Raw genomic sequence first — 24,348 nt, 5'->3', positions numbered from 1 at the left:
TGTCATGCCAAGACTTTCCTGCATATGCCCCAGGACCTCTCTCTCCAACACCCTACCTCTTGCATCCTTCAAATATGCATCCTGAGAATACACAAAGGACAAGTATGTATGGATTCTACTTTGAGCTTCTCTATGGGAATGGACTAGATAATGGGTTAGAGAAAGCTCAAGGCCAAGAGTGAATAACAGGGATCTAAAATCAGAAATGCATCCTGTTAAATTCTGGTTACGAAAGGCAATGGAAGCCAGAGGATCACAATGGAATGGGTAACAAAGACTTAAAGAAGTATGGGATCCAAATACAAATAGAGACAGTGAACAGATCAAGGATGTCACCAGCAAAAACAGTACCTGATGCTGAATTGAAAAGTTTCTGAGGTAGAAGTTCCTTGTCTGTACTTCTAGACTGTCAGGCTCCCGGTAGTACGTAAAAATCAGTTCACCAAGATGAGCTGTCATCTCACTTAACTCTTCAAAGAGGCAAGTCTTTATAATTTTCCCTACTTGGCTTAGTCTGGGGATTCCCAAGAAAATTACTGCATGTTCCCCAGGAGGGATCACCCAGATCTTCAGGAATTTTCCATTCAGTTCAAAGCTTTACTCTGGAGTCAGAGCTATGAGTAAAGGTTTTCTAGATTTTTATCTTCTGAAAAATTTAGACTAAGATTAGCTTAGTCTGCAGCTTCTCACTGGGAGAAGCATAAATGAATTAGACAGAAGCATGCCACTTTTCTAACTTACACTACAATGAAATACTTAACTGTATTACAACACTGTCTCTGAAGACACTCACCTACCTTTCCCCCCATCCCTAAACCTTTGGTATCACTAATCTATTCTCTATCCCTATAACTGCGTTATTTCATAATATGTACCTTTTCAATATTGGATTTTTCATGTGCATCATTTCCTGGTGGTTTTCAAAAGTATTGTCTTTTTTTAACAGCTTATTCCCTAAGAGAGAACCTTGTAGATCTTGACTGTAGTAACAATACACACATGCATGCATTCTAGGTCGCTTCAGTCATGTCCAACTCTGTGCAACCCTATGGACTGTAATCTTGCAGGCTTCTCTGTCCATGGGGATTCTCCAGGCAAGAATATTGGAGTGGGTTTCCATGACCTCCTCCAGGGGATCTTCCCTACCCAGGAATCGAACCCATGTCTCTTACATCCCCTGCATTGGCAGGCAGGTTCTTTACAACTAGTGCCATATAGGAAGCCCAATACATACATATATATTTAAAATAGTAATTTAATATACAAAATTACTAATATATATAAATTTAATATATAAAATAATTTAAAATAATAGTCATATACACATGCTATATCATCACAATTTTTCCTTTATATTCTAGTAATATGGGGGACTATATTGATAATTTTGAGTAAATATTCCTTGGTCATGATGTTTTATTATTTTATATATTGCTTTATTAAATTTATTAAATTTTTATATGACGTTTGCTATCTTTGTTTATGAGGATTATTTTTGCTTGGTTGTTTAAGTATATTTTTCTGCTTTTCATAACAAGATAATGTTAGCCTTATTAAATGACTGAGAAATCTTCTTTTATCTTCCAGTTTATGAAAATATTTGCATGGTTTTGACATTGATTCTTCCTTAAATATTTGGTAGCTCTCACTAGTGAAGTAAATTGGTCACAATGTTTTCTTCATGGGAATTTTCAGTGAGTTTTTAGTTGTGTCTTTCAGAGAACTTGACATTGGCTCATATATGTTTACACTTGAAAAGAATGTGTAGCCCTCTTGATGGATATCAGTTCACTTCAGTGCAGTTGCTTAGTCGCGTCTACCTTTGCAACCCCATGGATTGCAGCATGCCAGGCCTCCCTGTCCATCACCAACTCCCACAGGTTATTCAAACTCATGTCCATTGAATTGGTGATGCCATTCAACCCTCTCATCCTCTCTCGTCCCCTTCTCCTCTTGCCATCAATCTTTCCCAGCATCAGGGACTTTTCAAATGAGTCAGTTATTGGCATCAGGTGGCCAAAGTACTGGAGTTTCAGCTTCACCATCAGTCCTTCCAATGACTATTCAGGACTGATTTCCTTTGGGACGGACTGGTTGAAACTTCTTGCAGTCCAAGGGACTCTCATGAGTCTTCTCCAACACCACAGTTCAAAAGTATCAATTCTTGAGCAATCAGCTTTCTTTATATTACAACTCTCACATCCATAAATGATTACTGGAAAAACCATAGCTTTGACTAGGTAGACCTCTGTTTGCAAAGCAATGTCTCTGCTTTTTAATATGCTGTCTAGGTTGATCATAGCTTTTCTTTCAAAGAGCAAGTGTCTTTTAATTTCATGCTTCAGCTACCATCCACAGTGATTCTGGACCCCCAAAAATACACTCTGTCACTGGTTCCATTGTTCCCCATCTATTTTCCATGAAGTAATGGGAGGGATTGGGTGCAGGAGGAGAAGGGGATGACAGACGATGACATGGCTAAATGGCATCACTGACTCAATGGACGTGAATCTGAGTGAACTCCAGGAGTTGGTGATGGACAGGGAGGCCTGGCATGCTGCGATTCATGGGGTTGCAAAGAGTCAGACACAACTGAGCGACTGAACTAAACTGAACTGAATGGTATCTGACAGAATGTGGTCCACTGGAGAAGGGAATGGCAAACCACTTCACTATTATTGCCTTGAGAACCCCGTGAACAGTATGAAAAGGCAAAATGATAGGATACTGAAAGAGGAACTCCCCAGGTTAGTAGGTGCCCAACACACTAATGGAGATCAGTGGAGAAATAACTCCAGAAAGAATGAAGGGATGGAGTCAAAGCAAAACAATATCCAGCTGTGGATGTGACTGGTAATAGAAGCAAGGTCCGATGCTGTAAAGAGCAATATTGCATAGGAACCTGGAATGTCAGGTCCATGAATCAAAGCAAATTGGAAGTGGTCAAGCAAGAGATGGCAAGAGTGAACGTAGACATTCCAGGAATCAGCGAACTAAAATGGACTAGAATGGGTGAATTTAACTCAGATGACCATTGCATCTACTACTGAGGGCAGGAATTCCTCAGAAGAAATGGAGTAGCCATCATGGCCAACCAGAATCCGAAAAGCAGTACTTGGATGCAATCTCAAAAATGACAGAATAATCTCTGTTCATTTCCAAGGCAAACCATTCAATATCACAGTAATCCAAGTCTATGCCCCAACCAGTAACACTGAACAAGCTGAGGTTGAACAGTTCTATGAAGACCTATAAGACCTTTTAGAACTAACACCAAAAAAAAGATGTCCTTTTCATTATAGGGGACTGGAATGCAAAAGTAAGAAATCAAGAAACACCAGGAGTAACAGGCAAATTTGGCCTTGGAATGCGGAATGAAGCAGGGCAAAGACTAATAGAGTTTTGCCAAGAAAATGCACTGGTCATAGCAAACACCCTCTTCCAACAACACAAGGGAAAACTCTACACATCGACATCATCAGATGGTCAACACTGAAATCAGATTGATTATATTCTTTGAGGCCAAAGATGGAGAAGCTCTATACAGTCAACAAAAACAAGACCAGGAGCTGACTGTTGCTCAGATCATGAACTCCTTATTACCAAATTCAGACTCAAATTGAAGAAAGTAGGGAAAACCACTAGACTATTCAGGTAAGACCTAAATCAAATCCCTTATGATTATACAGTGGAAGTGAGAAATACATTTAAAGGCCTAGATCTGACAGATAGAGTGCCTAATGAACTATGGAATGAGGTTCGTGACATTGTACAGGAGACAAGGATCAAGACCATCCCCATGGAAAAGAAATGCAAAAAAGCAAAATGGCTGTCTGGGGAGGCCTTACAAATAGCTGTGAAAAGAAGAGAGGCGAAAAGCCAAGAAGAAAAGGAAAGATATAAGCATCTGAATGCAGAGTTCCAAAGAATAGCAAGAAGAGATAAGAAAGCCTTCAGTGATCCATGCAAAGAAATAGAGGAAAAGAACAGAATGGGAAAGCCTAGAGATCTCTTCAAGAAAATTAGAGATACCAAGGGAACATTTCATGCAAAGATGGGCTCAATAAAGGACAGAAATGGTATGGACCTAACAGAAGCAGAAGATATTAAAAAGAGGTGGCAAGAATACACAGAAGAACTGTACAAAAATGATCTTCATGACCCAGATAATCACAATGGTGTGATCACCCACCTAGGGCCAGACATCCTGGAATGTGAAGTCAAGTGGGCCTTAGAAAGCATCACTATGAACAAAGCTAGTGGAGGTGATGGAATTCCAGTGGAGCTATTTCAAATCCTGAAAGATGATGCTGTGAAAGTGCTGCACTCAATAGTCCAGCAAATTTGGAAAACTCAGCAGTGGCCACAGGACTGGAAAAGGTCAGTTTTCATTCCAATCCCAAAGAAAGGCAATGCCAAAGAATGCTCAAACTACCGCACAATTGCACTCATCTCACACACTAGTAAAGTCATGCTCAAAATTCTCCAAGCCAGGCTTTAGCAATACATGGACCGTGAACTCCCTGATGTTCAAGCTGGTTTTAGAAAAGGCAGAGGAACCAGAGATCAAATTGCCAACATCTGCTGGATCATCGAAAAAGCAAGAGAGTTCCAGAAAAACATCTATTTCTGCTTTATTGACTATGCCAAAGCCTTTCACTGTGTGGGTCACAATAAACTGTGGAAAATTCTGAAAGAGATGGGAATACCAGACCACCTAACCTGCCTCTTGAGATATCTGTATGCAGGTCAGGAAGCAACAGTTAGAACTGGACATGGAACACCAGACTGGTTCCAAATAGGAAAAGGAGTCTGTCAAGGCTGTATATTGTCACCCTGCTTACTTAACTTCTATGGAGAGTACTTCATGAGAAATTCTGGACTGGAAGAAACACAAGCTGTAATCAATTTGCTGGGAGAAATATCAATAAGCTCAGATATGCAAATGACACAACCCTTATGGCAGAAAGTGAAGAACTAAAAAAGCCTCTTGATGAAAGTGAAAGTGAAAGTGAAAAGTTGGCTTCAAGCTCAACATTCAGAAAACGAAGATCATGGCATCTGGTCCCATCACTTCATGGCAAATAGATGGGGAAACAGTGGAAACAGTGTCAGACTTTATTTTTGGGGGCTCCAAAATCACTGCAGATGGTGACTGCAGCCATGAAATTAAAAGACACTTACTCCTTGGAAGGAAAGTTACTATCAACCTAGATAGCATATTGAAAAGCAGAGACATTACTTTGCCAACAGAGGTCTGTCTAGTCAAGGCTATGGTTTTTCCTGTGGTCATGTACGGATATGAGAGTTGGACTGTGAAGAAGGCTGAGCACCGAAGAATTGATGCATTTGAACTGTGGTGTTGGAGAAGACTCTTGAGAGTCCCTTGGACTGCAAGGAGATCCAACCAGTCCATTCTGAAGGAGCTCAACCCTGGGATTTCTTTGGAAGGAATGATGCTAAAGCTGAAACTCCAGTACTTCAGCCACCTCATGCGAAGAGTTGACTCATTGGAAAAGACTCTGGTACTGGGAGGGATTGGGGGCATGAGGAGAAAGGGACGACCGAGGATGAGATGGCTGGATGGCATCAGTGACTCGATGGACATGAGTCTGACTGAACTCCGGGTGATGGTGATGGACAGGGAGGCCTGGGTTGCTGCGATTCATGGGGTCGGACATGACTCAGCGACTGAACTGAACTGCATGGGGTCAGACGGGGAAGGCAATGGCACCACACTCCATCCAGTACTCTTGGCTGGAAAATCACATGGGCAGAGGAGCCTGGTAGGCTGCAGTCCATGGCTTCCCTAAGAGTTGGACACGGCTGAGCGACTTCACTTTCACTTTTCACTTTCATGCATTGTAGAAGGAAATGGCAACCCACTCCAATGTTCTTGCCTGGAGAATCCCAGGGACAGGGTAGCCTGTGTGCTGCCATCTATGGGCTCGCACAGAGTCCGACACAACTGAAGCGATTTAGCAGCAGCAGCAGCAACACTGGGATCAGATGCCATGATGTTACTTTTCTGTATGGTCTTACTTTTCTGTATGTTGAGTTTTAAGCCAACTTTTTCACTCTCCTCTTTCACTTTCATCAAGAGACTCTTTATTTAGTTCTTCACTTTCTGCCATAAGAGTGGTGTGACCTGAACATCTGAGGTTATTGACATTTCTCCTGTAATCTTGATTCCAGCTTGTGCTTCATCCAGCCCAGCATTTCCCAGGGTGTCTTCTGCATATAAGTTAAATAAACAGGGTGACAATACACAGCCTTGACATCCTTCTATCCCGATTTGGAGCCAGTTTGTTGTTCCATGTCCAGTTCTAACTGTTGCTTCCTGACCTGCATATAGGTTTCTCAAGAGGCAGGTCGGGTGGTCTGGTATTTCCATCTCTTGAAGAATTTTCCATAGTTTGTTGTAATCCACACAGTCAAAGGCTTTGGCATAATCAATAAAGCAAATGCAGATGTTTTTCTGGAATTCTCTTGCTTTTTTAATGATCTAGTGGATGTTGGCAATTGATATCTGGTTCCTCTGCCTTTTATAAATACAGCTTGAACATCTGAAAATTCACAGTTTACATACTTTTGAAGCCTGGCTGGGGAAATTTAGAGCATTACTTTGTAGTGTATGAGATGAGTGCAATTGTGTAGTAGTTGGAACATTCTTTGGCATTGCCTTTGAGTTGGAATGAAAACTGACTTTTTCTAGTCCTGTAACCACTGCTGAGTTTTCCAAATTTTCTGGCATGTTGAGTGGAGCACTTTCACAGCATCATCTTTTAAAATTTGAAATAGCTCCACTGGAATTCCATCACCTCCACTAGCTTTGTTCGCAGTGATGCTTCCTAAGGCCCATGTGACTTTGCATTCCAGGATGTCTAGCTCTAGATCACACCATTGTGGTTATCTGGGTCATGAAGATATTTTCTGTATAGTTCTTCTGTGTATTCTTGCCACCTCTTCTTCATATCTTTTGCTTCTGTTAGGTCCATACAATTTCTGTCCTTTTTTTGTGCCCATCTTTGCATGAAATGTTCCCTTGGTATCTTTAATTTTCTTGAAGAGATCTCTAGTCTTTCCCATTCTATTGTTTTCCTCTATTTCTTTGCATTGATCACTGAGGAAGGCTTTCTTATCTCTCCATGCTATTCTTTGGAACTCTGCATTCAAATGGGTATATCTTTCCTTTTCTCCTTTGTCTTTAGCTTCTCTTCTTTTCCTAGCCATTTGTAAGGTATAGGAGCTATTTGTAAGATATAGCTATTTGATGGTATAGGATTTTATAAAAGTGTTTTAAGACAAATTTCTTTCAAAAAGTTGATTACTGATTTTTGCTCTTCTCTGGATTATTTCCTTTCTTCTCCTGATACTGGGTTTAGTCTAGTTTCCTAGGTAACAAACTCAATTATTGATTTGCTACCTCTTCTCTTCTCTGATGTAGGTATTCAGTGCTGTATATTCCCCTCTGAGCTCTGCTAAACTTATATTCCAGACAAGTAAAACCTTATTTTCACTTAGAAATTTGCACAGAAAGATTTATGGCAGCTTTATTTGTAATAGCACAAAACTGGATGCTATCCAAATGTCCTTCAAAAAGTGAATGGTTTAAAAAAAAAAACTATAATTTCTTCACAGCACCAATACTACTCAGCAAGAAAAAGGAAAAAACTATTAAAAACATAATAATTTGGATAGAAAAAGGACAAGGTTCTGCCTAATTCTTTTATGTTCCTCCCCTTTAGTAGCTACAAGTTCTGCTTAACTTAAATTTTTCAGAAGAGGAAAATCCTAGAGAACCTTCACTTATAACACAGACTCCAGTAAAGCTTAGAACTGGCTAGAAAATTCCTGAAGATCCAGATTATCCTTTATGGTGAACATGCCAGCATGTTCTGGGGAATCCCTAGAATAAGCCAAGTCAGGGAACTTTATAAAATATTTTTTTTAAAAACTTAGGTTTTATAACTACTCCTTTTCTTAATTGTAATTACTTTCTCCCACAGAGAGAAAACTGTCTCTTCATCTCTACAATACATTATTTTCCAAATCTAGTATATATTTAATATGCTTTCAGATCCCTGTGAGAAACAAATTTATATACTACAGTACAGTGTGTACAGTTCTTTTTTATCTCTAGTCTTTATAAGTATCCAGCCAACATACTGTTTACAGGTCATTTTCCCCACCCTCTTTAGTATGGTTGTTTGATTCATTGTTAAGAGATTCATTGATTTTCATCGCACTCTATCTTGGGTTGTTTGTAATTTTATCAAAATATCACATGGTATGTCAAAAATATATAAAATTCTTATTTTTGAGAATACTTTAATACAGCTAAAGGGCTTCCCAGGTGGTGCAGAGGTAAAGAAGCCACCTCCCAATACAGGAGATGCAGGTTTAATCCCTGGTTTAGGGAGGTCCCTTGAGAGGGAAATGGCAATTTACTCTGGTATTTTTGCCATGAACAGAGGAGCCAGGCAGGCTACAGTCCATGGGGTCACAAATAATTGGACACTACTGAGCAACTGAGTAGCAGCAACACTGTACTTCAACTAATAAAGCTAAAGGGAAAACTGTAAGAAAAAAAATTCAGTAATGGATTGTCATAAGAAATGGTGGCAAAACAATCATAATCCGTATGCAAAATAAATTAACCTTGCCCTATACTCATATCTTATTAAAAAATTAATTCAAAATGGAATGTAGGTCTAAATATAAAGTGTAAACTTATAGTACTTGAAAAATAAAATATAGAAGACAATCTTGTAACATTAAGCCAAAGATAAAACAACTACAAACTACACAAGAACAGAAATAGGTAAGTTGGACTAAATAAAATGAAAAGATTTTGCTCTTCATCAGACCCTATTAAAAATCTCACCAACTGGGAGAAAATATTTTCAAAACATATATCCATAAAGATATTTTACCTACAATATATAAAGAACTCTTACAACTTGATAATAACTCACCCAAATACAAACCACCCAGTACAAAGTGGGAAAGAGATTGAAACATAGTTCCTCCAAAAGATATATAGATAGAAAATTAAGACATGAAAAATTTCCACTGTCACTCACTATTCAGAGAAGCAGATTTGTGTCTATAAGAATGGCTAAAATTAGAAAGCCTGACCATACTGAGAATGCAAAATAGCTGGAACTCTTATTCACTGCTGGTGGTGATCTAAATGCCATAACCAGAAAATGTATGGCAGTTTTAAAAACATTAGCAATATGCCTATTGTGCAACACAAGTATTCTGCTCCTGGATATTTACGCAAGATAGATGAAAGCATTTATTTCTATATAAATTCATATACTAATATTCACAGCAGCTCTATTTATAATATGGGCTTCCCTGGTGGTTCAGAGGTTAAAGCGTCTGCCTCCAATGTGGGAGACCTGGGTTTGATCCCTGGGTCGGGAAGATCCCCTGGAGAAGGAAATGGCAACCCACTCTAGTATTCTTGCCTGGAGAATCCCATGGACGGAGGACCCTGGTAAGCTACAGTCCACTGGGTCGCAAAGAGTCGGACACGACTGAGCGACTTCAACTCACCTATTTATAATATACAAGACTGAAAACCACCCAAACGTCTCTCAAGAGAATAAATTTTGCCATGCCCACACAATAGAATTTACTCAACGATGAAAATAAATGAAGTATTGCAACAAGCAATAATGTATATTGAAATAAAAATGTTTAGTATAAGAAACCAGGGAAGAAAGCGTACCATGGATTATTCCACTTATATACAATTCAAGAAAATGTAAGTTAAATGTATCCATACTATCAGAAAACAGATCAGTGGTTTTCTTGGGTTGCAAGAATTGGAGAAGTTGAGAGTGAGAAGTAGGGGTGAGGGAGAAAACTTTTGTGGTGATAGCTCTGTTTAGGTTAGGGATCATACCCCATGGACTATAGCCTGCCAGGCTCCTCTTTCCATGGAATTTTCCAGGCAAGAAAACTGGAGTTAGTTCCCATTCCCTTCTACAGGGGAACTTCCTGACCCAGGGATCAAACCAATACCCTTGAATGCACTTCAAGTATACCTTAAAAACCTAAAAAGTGAAATCAAACAAAATATAAAGGTTCTTCACTGGGTCAAAGTTTCACTGAGAGGCTTGAGCACCAGGTGTGAACAAGAAGAAGGAACCAGGAAAGTTTTGCAACTAAAGGCAAGATTATGTATTTCTTATGTGAGCCACAACCATTGAATGCTCACCACCAGCACTGAAGGGCCCCCAGCTCCATACCCACTGGGAATGATCTCTAATTGCTTCCTTCTCTTTCTGCCACTACCTGGCTGGGTCATCCCATTGTCATCCCTCCATCACATCACAGAACTCTAGCCTCCAGAGAATTGGGAGGTGGCAGATATGCCACCTTTGCTTTCATACTAGGATCTGTAACCCTGCCTCTCACCATGACCCACCACCAAGGGAAAGTCCCATGATAGAAAGAAAGCACTCTTATTCTAAGTGCCCAAGAGTGGAGAAAGACAAATGGCTCTCTGGGCATTCACATGACTCATTGATTCTGAAGGATCAGGAGCCCTGGAATCCCAGGTTTCTCTTTTACTCACTCCTGTGTAGAGCATTCTGCACCACATAGCCCTGCCCTCTACTTGCTTAGAGGTACAGCTCAGCTACCCAATTCTGGCTCCTGTGTTATTACACATTCTGCATTTCTATTTGAAAGATGTGGTTTTTTTCTGTCCCCAGCAATCTGCAGCTACAGCAATCTGCAACTTAGAGGATGTAGGAATAAGTTAAACTTTTCTCTTCTAATGTCCTTTTCTGATCCACTCTGTATTTAGAAGCTGCCTGCTCCTGCTTCTAATTTTCCCCAGCACTAAACTCTGCTGAGCCAACTTTCCCCCTAGTAGTAGTTTGCTTAACCCTTCCATAGCTACATGAAAGCCTTACTCTTTAAAATAGTGATGATACTCAAAAATTTAGCTGCTATTAACAATAAGTAATATATGTTAAATTTCAACATTTTCCAATTATGTATATACTGAAAAACAAAATTAAAATTTCAAAAAACACTATTTACCCACAGTTTATGCAATAGATGTGGATTTTTTTTTATTCTATTCTCCTTGAGTACAGAAAAAAAAAATGCTATTACTCCACTAAATTTATTAAATAACTTCAGACATCAGTAAGTTGCAAGCCATAATTTGAAAAATGGTGCTGTCAACTATTATTAAAACTGAATTAACCTAGTGATTTATTAACTAGATATTTCTCCCAAGTAGAAATATACACAAAAGTGCCCACAAAAGCCTATAACCAAATGTATGATGAATTGCAAACCCTATTACTTTCCTTCATTTTCATGAATTTGCACACAGTCTGAGAAAAACCCTGCAATAAGGAAACTTGCCTAACTTTGCACAACAGTGTTTCTTGAACTTAATCATGAAAACTGCATTTCCAAAATATTTACAGACAACTAAATGAAACAAATCTAGGACTAGCTTGTAAATGAGCATTTGAAGGAATGAGATGTGGGGAATTCTGCTTTAGACATGAAAAAGAAATTCATAAATAATTCAAGTGCCAACCATTCTCTAAATGATAGCACAGACTGATGATGCTGAGCTGCACTGGAGGTCCTCAGCCTGGAGGTCCACTCTGAAAAGTACTTGGAAAGAGTAGACAAATGTGTTTTGGTGCTAAGAGATTTGGAGATGGAGAGATAACTCTGTTAAAAGTAAAAGGGGTGAATCACCAAGTTACATTCAGGGATACAAGGATATTAGAGTCACTTGGTTTATAGGACTCTTATACAGACGATCTGTGCATCAGCTATTGCTATCAAATTATTTTGTCTCCTTAACTCTAAATGGAAGGTAAAGTCAATGATAGAGGCACCACCAGAGATCCAGGCATCTGTAGGAATGTGCTGATACAACTGGGAAAGGTTTTTTCTTCTCATTTGACTCCCCAGTGACTGCCAGATATCAAAATAAGCACACCTTAAATACATCATTCTGGAAGCAAAGGAGCATTCATTACATAATATGAGTAGTTAGTAACAACAAATAGCTGGACAACTCCTGCAAGTCTGGAGGACAGTCTAAGATTAGAGCAGATATGGCACATGGGCAACATCCAAGGAAGGAATCTAGGTCTGAAAACAAGCCAGAGTCAGAAGGAGAGGCTGAGAAAATTGTCTTGTTTGCTGCGGTAAAATTCTGTTGGGGTGCCATTCTGGCCCCCTTCTCTAAGAACTAAGTTTCACCCACAAGTCTTTCTTAAGAGATCAGAGCAGCTCCCAAATAATACAAGTGACTCAAATCCCCTCCCCAAGTTGATTGGACTGATGTAAATAGTCAGGCCTAAACTGGACAAATCAGCCTCCTGAAAATGAATTTGAGTCCCAGAAGTGAAGGTTTGGAATGACTTGAAGGCGTTAACCATGTTTGATCACTCTACCTGTATCTCAAAGGCAAGGAAACTGACTGGATCAAAGAGTATTAATCAAATCCAGTGAAAACCATATCCTTCTAAAAAACATCCACTTTTGCTTGAATAAGTTATAATGTGTGTCAGCATCTTATATGCAAGTAGCCTAAACTTATATGCATATCAGCCATCCCAAATGAAGCCTTGGTCCTATCTCAGTCAAGGCATCTTTAAGCTCTTAGCAACCCAATAGGGTATGAACTATGGAAGAGGAAATTGTGGAGGACTCAGGCACTGAATATGACACAAAGTTTCTCATACACTTTCTCATACTATTCTCTCACACAGATTGGAGCACCCCACCTTTTATACTCAAACTAATATAGAATATTAAGAAAAGAAAATAAGAGATTATAAATACTAGGGGAGAAGGGCATTTTTATCAACTCTGTTAGAAGTAGAGCTTTGGACAGCCTGAATGACACTAAGTTTTGGAGGGTTCAATGGAACATAATGGATACAGGGGGAAGAAAGAAAGAAACAATCTCTGTACTTCTATTCTAGACTTCCAGATGGAAAACTTCATGAGAATTTACCAGGGGAAGAAAATTTAGGACATGGTTCAGGACACAAACTGGTCATCAGTGAAGTCTGTATTTTGCAATATACCCTCTGTGATCAGTATATCAGGAACTTAAGCATGCCTATAGGTACAGTAGACAATTTAATTGATTGACAACAGCAATTCTTTTAAATTCTGCCAACACAACTCCAATTTTGCAGGAAAGGCAGTATATTCAGAACCAGGAGATGAATCTTGATTGCTAAAAAGGAATTTGGTCAAAAGGATAATTTTGATCCCTTTCCTGGAGACTAGAGCTGCAACTCAACTTTGGTCAATGAGATGTAAGGTTATGTCTACTAAGGGCTTGTGAGAAAATTGTTTCTCCATAATAAAAAGGGAGTCCTTTTCCCTGCCTCTTCTTTTTCCTTCATTTTTTAAGGAAAAAAAATGTTTATTTATTTTTGTATAACCATAGTTGATTTGCAATGTGTTAGTTTCATGGGGTCGCTAGGAGTCAGACATGACTGAGCGACTTCACTTTCACTTTTCACTTTTACGCATTGGAGAAGGAAATGGCAACCCACTCCAGTGTTCTTGCCTGGAGAATCCCAGGGACAGGAGAGCCTGGTGGGCTGCTGTCTCTGGGGTCACACAGAGTTGGACACGACTGAAACGACTTAGCAGCAGCAGCAGCAGTTACATGTGTATACCTTCAGATTCTTTTCCATTAGAGCTTATTACAAAATATTAAATCGAGTTCCATGTGCTAACAGTAAATCCTTTTTATCATTCTTATATATAATGATATTTATCTGATAAATCCCCAATTTATCCTTCCACTTCTTTCTCTTTTGGTAACTATAAGTGTGTTTTCTGTCTCTGAATGGTTTATGTTTTGAGAATAAATTGATTTGTATTTCTTTAGTTTCAACAATAAGTAATATCATATAATATGTTTCTTCCTCTGCCTAATTTACTTCAGTTGATATGATAATCTCTTGGTCTATTGCAAATGGCAGTATTTAATTCTTCTATATGGATTAATATTATTGTACTACGTATACAGTAGAATATTATCTAGTGGTAAAGAACCCATCTACCAATGCAGGAGACATAAAAGACATGGGTTCAGTCCCTGGGTTGGGAAGATCCATGGAGGAGAGCATGGTAACACACTCCAGTATTCTTGCCTGGAGAATCCTTATGGACAGAGGACCCTGGGGGCTACAGTCCATAGCATTGCAAAGAGTCAGACATGACTGAAGTGACCTAGCATGTATATATGTATCACATCTTTCTTATTTATCCTACCCTTGATGGACACAGATTGCTTCCATGTCTTGGCTATTGTAAATAGTGCTGCACTTAACATTGGTGTGCATGTATCTTTTCATATTAGAATTTTTGTTTTACCTAGGTAGATGCCCCAAAGTGGGATTGATAGGCCATGTGGTAACTCTGTTTTTAGTTTTTTAAGGAATCTCTATATTGTTCTTCATAGTAGCTGCACCAATTTATATTCCCACAATGTAGGATGGTTCCCATTTCTCCACACCCTCTCCAGTATTTATTATTTGTAGACTCTTTATAGCCATTCTGACTAATTGTGAGGTGATAGTTCACTGCAGTTTTGATTTGCATTTCTCTAATAATTAGCAATGGTGAGCATCTTATGTGCCTTGTGGCCACCTGAATGTCTTCTTTGCTGAAATATCCATTCAGATCTTCTGCCCATTTTTTATTGGGTTCTTTGGTTTTTGTTTATTCAGCTGTTCATGTATTTTGGAAATTAAGCCCTAGTAGGCTGCATCATTTGCAAATATTTTTCCTAATATATAGGCTGTTTTTTCATCTTGATGATGATATTCTTTTTGTGCAAAAGATTATAAGCTTGATTAGTTCCAATTTGTTTGGTTTTGCTTTTATTTTTCTTGCCATGTAAGACAGACCTAAGAAAACATTGCTAAGATTTATGTCAGAGAATGTTTTGCCTAAGTTCTCTTCTAGCAGTTTCATGATGTCATATATTTCTATTTAAGTCTTTAAGCCATTTTGAATTTATTTTTGTGTATGAGGTGAGGGAGTGTTCTAACCTCATAAATTCACAGAAGGTTGTCCAGCTTTCCCAGCACCACTTACTGAAGAGACTGTCTTTTCTCCATTGTATATTCTTGCTTTCTTTGTTGAAGATTAATTGACCATAGTGTGAGGGTTTATTTCTGGGCTCTCTGTTCTGTCCCTTTGATCTAAATGTTGTGTGTGTGTGTGTGTGTGTGTGTGTGTGGCCAATACTATACTGTTTTGATTGCTAGAGCTTTGTAATGTTATCTTAATCTTGGAGGACTCTGCCTCAGACTTCTTCTTCTTCCTCAGAATTGCTTTGTCAATTCAGGGTCTTTTGTGGTTCCATATGCATTTAAAGGTTTTGTGTTCCCATTCCGTAAAAAAATGTCATGGGTAATTTGATAGGTATCCCATTAAATTTGTAGATTGCTTTGAGTAGTTTGACCATTTTAATAATATTAATTCTTCCTGTCTAAGAGTATGGAACATCTTTCAACTTCTTCTGAGTCATCTTCAATTTCCTTTATCACTATCTTGTAGCTCTCAGCCTACAAGTCTTTCACCTTCTTGGTAAGATTTATTCCTAAGTATGTTTCTTATTTGTATTCAAGAATCTGTTTCTTTTCTAACTGTTTCTGATATTTCATTGTTACTGTAATGAAATGAACAGATTTTGGTATGCTAATCTTGTATGCTGCTACCTTGCTGAGTTCATTTGTCAGCTCTAACAGTTTTTGGCTGGAGTTTTTTTGTATAGAGTATCATGTAATCTGCATTTAATTACAATCTTATCTCTTCCCTTCCAATTTGAATAACTTTTATTTATTTTTCTTGTCTAATTGCTGTTTCTAGGATGTCCAAAACTACATTCAGTAGAATAAAGTCTAATATTACATTCAATAGAAATGATAATCCTGTCTTCTTCCAGATTTTAGAAGGAAAGTTTTCTACTTTTCACCATTGAGTATTATTTTTATTATGAGCTTATCATAAGTAACTTTTATTATGTTGAGATATGCTCCCTCTATACCCACTTTGTTCAGAATTTTTGTCATAAATGGATGTTGAATTTTATCCAATGCTTTTTCTGCATCTATTGAAGTGGTCATGTGGTATTTGGTACCTTCTTTGTTAATGTTGTATATCACATTGACTGATTTGCCTATGTTGAAACATTCTTGTGACCCCGGGATGAATTCATTTTGATCATTGTGTGCAATTTTTTTTAATGTGTCCTTAGATTTGGTTTGCTAATATTTTGTTGAGAGTTTTTGCATCTGTATTTGTGAAAGATATAGACTTGAAATTTCCATTTTTGGTATTTTCTTTATCTCGGTTTGATATTAGAGTGGTAATTCTTTCTTTTTTTCTCTATTTCTAAAGTATAGGTTGTTATTTCTCTTATTTTGTTTAGTTGATTCCTCTCTCTTTTTCTCTTTTGTTCATGGTAAAACTGGGCAGAGATTTGTTGATTTTGTTTACCCTTTCAAATAACCAGTGCTTGGTCTTATTGATTTTTTTCCATTTTTTTAACTTTCTTTTTTATTTATTCATCTCTGAACTTTATAACTTCCTTCCTTTGGTCTACTTTACGTTTTGTTTGTTCTTCTTTTTTTTCCATTTTATTAGGTTGGGCTTTCCTCATTCTTTCAGTTGGTAAAGAATCCACCTGCAAGGCAGGAGACCTGGGTTCAATCCCAGAGCTGCAAAGATCCCCTGGAGAAGGGAAAGGCTACCCATGCCAGTATTCTGGCCTGGAGAACTCCATGGACTGTATAATCATGGGGTCGCAAGAAGTCGGACATGACTGAATGACTTTCACTTTCAGATGGTAGGTTAGGTTGCTCATTTGAGATTTTTGTTGTTTATTGAGGAAAGCCTGTATCACCAGTAACCTCCCTTAAGAAACGTTTTTTCTGCATCCCATAGATTTGGTGTGGTTATGTTTTATTTTCATTTCTCTCCAAGTATTTCTTAATTTCCTCTTTGACATCATAGTTGAGCTGTTTGGTTTTTAGTGACATGATGTTTAGTTTCCAGGCAATCATTTTTTCTCATTTCTCTTCATGTGATTGATTTCTACTTTCATTCTGTTGTGTTCAGAAAAAAGGCTTGAAATAATTTCTATCCTTTTAAATTTGTTAAGGATTGTTTTGTGTTCTAGTTTGTGATCTATCCTAGAGAACATTCCATGTGAATTTGAAAAGAATGTGTACCCTCGGTGTTTTCAGATTTAACACCGTGAAAATGTTAATTAAATCTAACTGTTCTATTTTTGTCATTTAGGAATTTTGTTGCCTCAGTGAGTTTCTGTCTGAAAGATCTGTCCATCTAGGTGTGTGGGGTGTTAAATTCTCCTACTATCATTTTATCCCCATTAGTTTCTCACTTTATTTATTTTATGTACTTAGGTGCTTCTATACTGGGTGCATATATATTAACAAATGTAATATCCTCTTCTTGTACTTATCCTTTTATCACTATATAATGTCCTTATTTATATTTTTTAATTTATTTTAAAGTCTATTTTGCCTGAGCATTCCTACCCTTGTTTTCCTGTCACTTCTATTTTCATGAAATTTTTCCCACCCCTTCAATTTCTATCTGTATGTATCATTTTCCCTAAAGTGGTTCTCTTATAGGCAACATATTGTAGGCTCTTGTTTTATTATCCAATCTGCCACTCTATGTCTTTTGATTGGAGCATTTAGTCCATTGGCATTTAAGTTAATTATCATTAAGTATAATTTTATTGCCATTTTAAACCTTGCTTTCCAGTGATTTTGTGTTTCTCTTTGTTCCTTTCTTTTAGTTTTTCATTTTGTGGTTTGGTGGTTTTCTTTTGTTTTACGTTTGTGCTACTTTTTGTGTGTGTGAATCTATTATATATTTTTGAATTGTGATTTCCCTGTTTTTCAAGTATATTAACCCATTACTATGTCTACTTGCTTTCAACTCATAGTCGTTTAGACTGAAACACATTATTAGAAAAAAAAATCCAAATTTTCTTACTCCCCTCCCCAATATTTTATGATTTTGATGTTCTCTTTTATATCTTCATATGTATCCTTTTGAAATTCATTGCTATTATCATCACTTTCACAAAATATATCTTTTTTTTTTTAATATATATACTGGGTTAAGTGATTTACTTTACAATTGTGATATTCCCTTTTCCTAGATTCTTACTTATTTTCTATAAAGACCTTTCAATATTTCTTTTAGGATAAATTTAGTATTTCTTTAATATTTTAGTTTTTGCTTTTCTGAGAAATCCTTTCTCTCTCCTATACTAAAAGGTAATCTAGCTATATAGAATATCCTAGGTTCCAGGTTTTCCCTTTGTAGGTTTTAAGTATATCTTGCAACTTACTTCTGCAATAATTTTGTAGAGATATCAGCTGATAGTGTTATGTGGGGTCCCTTGTAATTAACTATTTGCTTATCTTTTACTACCTCTAGAAACCTCTCTTTATCTTTAAATTTTGTTACTTTAAATATAATATGTTTTGATATATATCTATGATGCTTATGTTGTTTAGGATTCTCTGTGCATCCTATACCTGGACATCCATTTCCTTTTTTAGGTTTGAGAATTTTTCATCCATAATTTCTTCAAATATACTCATTTTCTCTTTCTTATCCTTTTGGAATCCCTATTATGTGTAGATTGGTAACTTTATATTATATTATAGGTCTCATATACTGCTTTCATTTTTTTCATTTTTCTTTCTGTCTGCTACTCTGATTGTATGATTTTCATTGTTTTATTTTCCTGATCACTTATTCATTCTTCTGCATTATATAGTTTGTTATTCATGGCCTTTAACTCATTTTGGTCTTAGCAAATGAGTTTTCAAATTTTAAATTGTTCTTCTATAAGTTTCTAGTTAATTTTTTATAGTGATCTTCTTTTATATTGATTACTTTCCTTAATTCCTTCACTATTTTTATTACCTCTTTTTGGATCTCAGGAGTGATCTTTTTCACTGTTCATTCTTTCAGAAGAATTCTCTTGTTTTAATTTGGAGTAGTTCCTCTGCTTCTTCATTTTATTTATATTTCTCTGACTTTATAAATTTAAGTGCAACTGTTATCTCTTGTGGTCTTGAAGGGCTATTTTTAAGTGGGAGCATCTCTGTATAGTCTTCCTGAGTCTAAATTTTTTTGGTGCAAGGACTGTTTATATAGATAGATAGATGCTTCCATGTCTTTCCTCAGTGTGTACTGGGCATAACCCCTATATACAGCATGTAATTGTTATTTTGGAGACAGAGCCTGATTTGATGTTGAGCAGGGTCTTATCTTTGCTCTGTGGTTGTCACAACTTTGTTGGGAGCATGGTCTGCTCACTGTTGTTGAAGTAGAAGCCTCTATATCCATTGCTGAGCTTTGGTGTGAGGTAGGCCAGACTAGAGCACTTCCACTGGGAGAGTATTCGTATTCTTCTGCAGGAGCTGTCCACTGGGAAGTGTGATCTGTGATGTTACTGGTCACCTATTATGTGAACTCACAAAGTACTGCTGATTGAATTGCTACTGTTGGCCCATTCTCAGCCTTGGGAATGCAAGCCACAGTCCTGGGTGTGCCTCAGGGCTTGTGCTCACAAAGCCACTAGCACAGATCCCCAGCACACATTCGCTGACATCAAGGACTGGGAGCACAGTAGTCGAGCGTGGACCCAAAAAGCATGGTGCTTTGAATGCTGCAGCCAAAAACACCAAAATATAAAAAACAGAGGCAATATTATTACAAATTCAATAAAGACTTTAAAAGATGGTCCACAACAAAACAAACAAACAAAAAGACTTCCAGTGGAGTACTAAATCTGCTTAAGTGAACAAACAAGTGTGGAGTCATTTATGCAATAGTCTGATGATACATAACCCAATTGAATATTTACTGGATCTGTAACTCAGAATGCTAATGTTTAATTTTTTGCCAAGCACTTCTTGTTTATGCCATGTATTATAGAGTTCTAGAGCTAAGTGTGTCATTATAGATCATTTAAGTCAAATAGGAAAGCATGTAAAACATACCAGGAAGAGAGTTCAAAGTTTTAGCTCAGAGCAAGTATCCCAGGAGTAGTGGAAAATAGGAATGAAGTATCAAAAAAGCTAAAGTTAGAAAAACACGGATGGGGGAAGTGGTTTCAATAACTTCCAGTGTTTGCAAATCTCCTTCCTGGACTGGAAAGGGCATTGGGAGGCTGTCTCTCTTAAAAAGTGAGGGGCAGCTTAGACACACAGCTAAGAGGTATGGCAGAAATTAAAATCCAATTTATCAACTTCCAGTCCATTTTCTTTTTTTACTTTATATCCATTATCAAGTTAAAGCTGTACACAAGATAGTAAGGGTGAGTGATAAACTGGTGAGTTGCAAAATCAAACGAACCCTGAAAAGACCCTAAGGCTTCCCACATCAACCTGCTGATGTGATCAAAATCCCATCTGCTTGAGAACTTAAATCCTCTTGAATCTAAAAGCCAAGAATTTCCTCTCATGTTCAAATCATTCGGCGCTCCTGGCAACACAGTGCTGAGAGATATCACTATAAATGGACCTTATTTTCTAAAGGGAATATTATTTTTCTTATTAAATCATTGAATCCCTCTCTGGTTTTTAGAGGGGAGGGCTGCTTGCTTTTTAATTTGATTTTTGCTTTTGTCATTCCTGAAGTTCAGGTAGTAAGATGACACAAAGAATACCTTCCCTAGAGGGGACAATGTTTACTTGTTCCCCTGTCTGTCTTCTGGCTCTGGGTATTCCTTTTAATTTAGTTGCATGTAGTCAAACTGATAGTAGTTTGATATTTTTCATCTTTTCTTGTATTTAGGAAAAATATGTCAATTTTTGAAAAATAGGTCAAAAATTCAGCAATACCATATTCTCATTTCTCCTAACCCCATAAACCCAGTCCTCTCCACCAATGTAACTTGAAATACAATGTTAATGAATACCTGGTTTTTCTTTGATAAATGGAAGAAAACAGAAAGCCATACTCATACACTTACTGAGTATGGATCAGCTTGGGGCTGCTTCAGTTGCCTTCATTCATCAAATTGGGATAATACACTACAGAAATACCTTCATTCATTTAGTTTTCCCAAGATAGGGTACATGATCACACACACAGCCCAGAGCTTTGGAAAAGCTCTTACATTCCTTTGCAAGACACACCTATATTTAGAGCAAAGAAAAGGTTGGCATTTTCAGTCAGTCACCTTAAGGAGTTGGGAGGTAGGATGCCTTTGGATTTAACTATGACACCATTACCAAAAGCAAGAAAAATGAAAATTCTATCATTATAAAAAATGAGTTCATATTCATATTTCAGGGTTGTCCCCCAAAGGCATACTTTATTAATCAAGACCTTATTAAAATTTATTCACTAGGATAGATTGTTATAGCTCTTCAGAGTCTTTTAAGCTAAATGATATCTTTCCCCATGACACTGTGTTTCTCAGGAATTCAAGAAATATAGTCCATTTTGAGTTTCTGATTCCCATTATTTGTGTGTGTGTGTTAGTCACTCAATCATGTTAGTTGCTCTTTGCGACCCCATGGACTATAGCCCACCAGGCTCCTCTGTTCATAGGATTCTCCAGACAAGAATACTGGAGAGTGGGTTTCCATTTCCTTCTCCAGGAGATCTTCCCAACCCAGGGATCAAACCTAGGTCTCCTGCATTGCAGGCAAATGCTTTACTACTTGAGCTACTAGGAAAGCCCTCCTATTATTTAATTTTTCTCAAATAATTATTTTACTGTAGCAAAATTACTTCCCAAATCATTCTATCATATTTTCATAATATATTGGTTGTTTAAACTTTTATTTTCACTCGTCTCTAAATATAATGATGGCTTTGCATTTACATATTTTTTGTGAAGCAATTTTTTTTTTTTTTACTTTATAACAAAAGAATCTCTTTTATGTCCTATCTATCCTATTATATTATTTGTGTGTTCTACTGACATCTGGATTCTGAGGATATAGGTCAATTACAAGTTCAGTTGCATTGACCTGTCACACGCAAGTTGGCCCATAAAAACTACATAAGAAGTAGGGTCTGTAGAGAATTTCAACCTAATATATTCCCAGACTACCAAAATAAGCAAGATAGTATGTATCTCATACTTGCCAAAATTGCACGAACTTAGAAATGAACCTGACTAAAGAATTTTCTCAGGATCCCCACTCTTCCAGGTAGGATGCAATGGAAATGACAATTCTTCTACAATGAAATGAGAGTCTCGCAAGGCCCAGAGGAGTGAGCATCTTGAATGCAGTAGAGATCTAACCTATATGCACTGTAGGATCAAGTGTACAATTTTACACACCTCCTGCTCCGACTCTACCTTAACCTTCTCTCACTCTTCCTTAGGAAGCATCATTTGACTCTAGATTTCCTAGATTTGAAATTCCTTCATTGTCTTTTCTTATATCACATTATCACTATCCATCAAGGAAGTTCTGTCTTTCAGAAGACCAGCAAGGCAAGTTTCTGGATCTCATCTTCCTTAAGATTTTGGCTCATCTATTGACTCATCAGATGATTCTGAACTTTCTTAAAAACCAGCTACTGTGTAAAAGAGGCAGCCTTGAACCTCCCTTCTCTTACTTTCAGTTCCTGTATTTTATAAGTCATGATTCAAAGTGGATTGCAAATTAAAGAAAAAGAATTAATTCATGATCCTTCAGAGCAAATTATTTCAGAAGTGCATTTTAAATAGTATGAGAGCCATAACTAATTCTGTCATGTCTCACCATCATGAGAAATGAGCACTACACTGTGTGGGAAAGTGATTCACTGGTGGGGATGTAAATTCAGTCATTTTCCAAGGAGACTGAAACTGGGCAGAGGTCGCCCCTAGATTCTGCCCATACAAATTTCTTCTTCAGAGTCTTTTTAATGGGATGAGAGTATAAAGGCAGTAAGTATGGAATAAGATATTTATTACTATACTCCAAGAACTCAGGCCATGGAACACACACATACAAAAGCCTGAAATGAGACTGAGAGATATGGAAAGTCAGAATGAGGTGGTCAGGTTGTGAGTGTATGAAAATATCCCTGTGAGGATGGGTCTTCACACTGGTTTCCTGTCCATGATGACCTGTAGCCCAGACTCAGGCTGCTCACTTCCCATCTAACATAGTCCTTGAACTATAGTCATAGCGTAAGTTCATATAACAGTTATAACCTTAACTTGAGATATCCTAGAGAGACAGATGAGTTCAAGTGAATGAGGCTAGTTGAGCTTGAGGATCCAATGGAGAGGTATCCCGGGTCCTGACTAGGATTCAAATGCTCTCCTCTCTTTTTCACCAGGGTCTAGCTCCAGAGGAAGGAAACAGAAAGAAAGGAGAGATGAGAGGGCATGGGAGCAGACAAGCCAATATTAAATTTCTGGCCCAAGAGTATTCTCTGATGGTCAGGCTCAGAAATGCCCTGGAGGAGGAGGGGGAAGGAAAAGTCTGGGCAGAATTGAACTCCTCTGTTTCTTATTTGTGCTTCTTGACACACTCCCACAGTTGCCAGGGTAATTTGTGATTACCCTTTGAAAATCTGAGATAACATTGCTTTAATTAATTATTTTTAATTGAAGGATAACTGCTTTACAGTATTCTGTTGGTTTCTGCCAAAAACAACATGAGTCAGCCATAGGTACACATATGTCCCCATCCTCTTAAACCTCCTTCCCACCTCCATCCTCATCTCACCCCTCTAGGTTGTTACAGAGCACTGGTGTGAGTTTCCCAAGTCATACAGCAAATTCCCATTGGCTATCAATTTTATACATGGTAATGTATGTTTCCATGTTACTTTCTCCATACCTCCCATCCTCTTCTGCCTTCCCTCCACCCTGCACCATGTTCATAAGTCTGTTTTCCATGTCTCTGTCCCCAAATATTGCTTTTATAAGGGAAAAATGCAGCAATCCTAAAGCTTCATTTAGAACTCACCAAGTACAGCATATAGAGACTCAGGGAAGCACAAAGAACTGAATTACAAGGCAAGCTTGTGAACTGTGGAGAAGATGCAGGTTAACTTTAGCTGAGAAAAAAACTCAGCTCTGTAGCCACCCTCAAGGCTCTCACATTACTCCAATTATCCTCTGAGCTCCAAGGATCTCTAGGTTATTTCCTAGGCACATGTGAGGGACAGGGAGGGGCCTGAGTGATCATAATATCTTGCCAGGCAACAGATTAGGCAGGATGCAAGTGTATCTCTGTGGGATCATGGAGCCCAATCCAGACATATGATGGGATTTTCAAATTGTTCTTGACCAAG

This window comes from Oryx dammah, unplaced genomic scaffold, assembly GCF_014754425.2.
Source record: "Oryx dammah isolate SB20612 unplaced genomic scaffold, SCBI_Odam_1.1 HiC_scaffold_25, whole genome shotgun sequence".
NCBI lineage: Eukaryota > Metazoa > Chordata > Mammalia > Artiodactyla > Bovidae > Oryx > Oryx dammah.
This window is presented reverse-complemented; position numbering follows the sequence as displayed.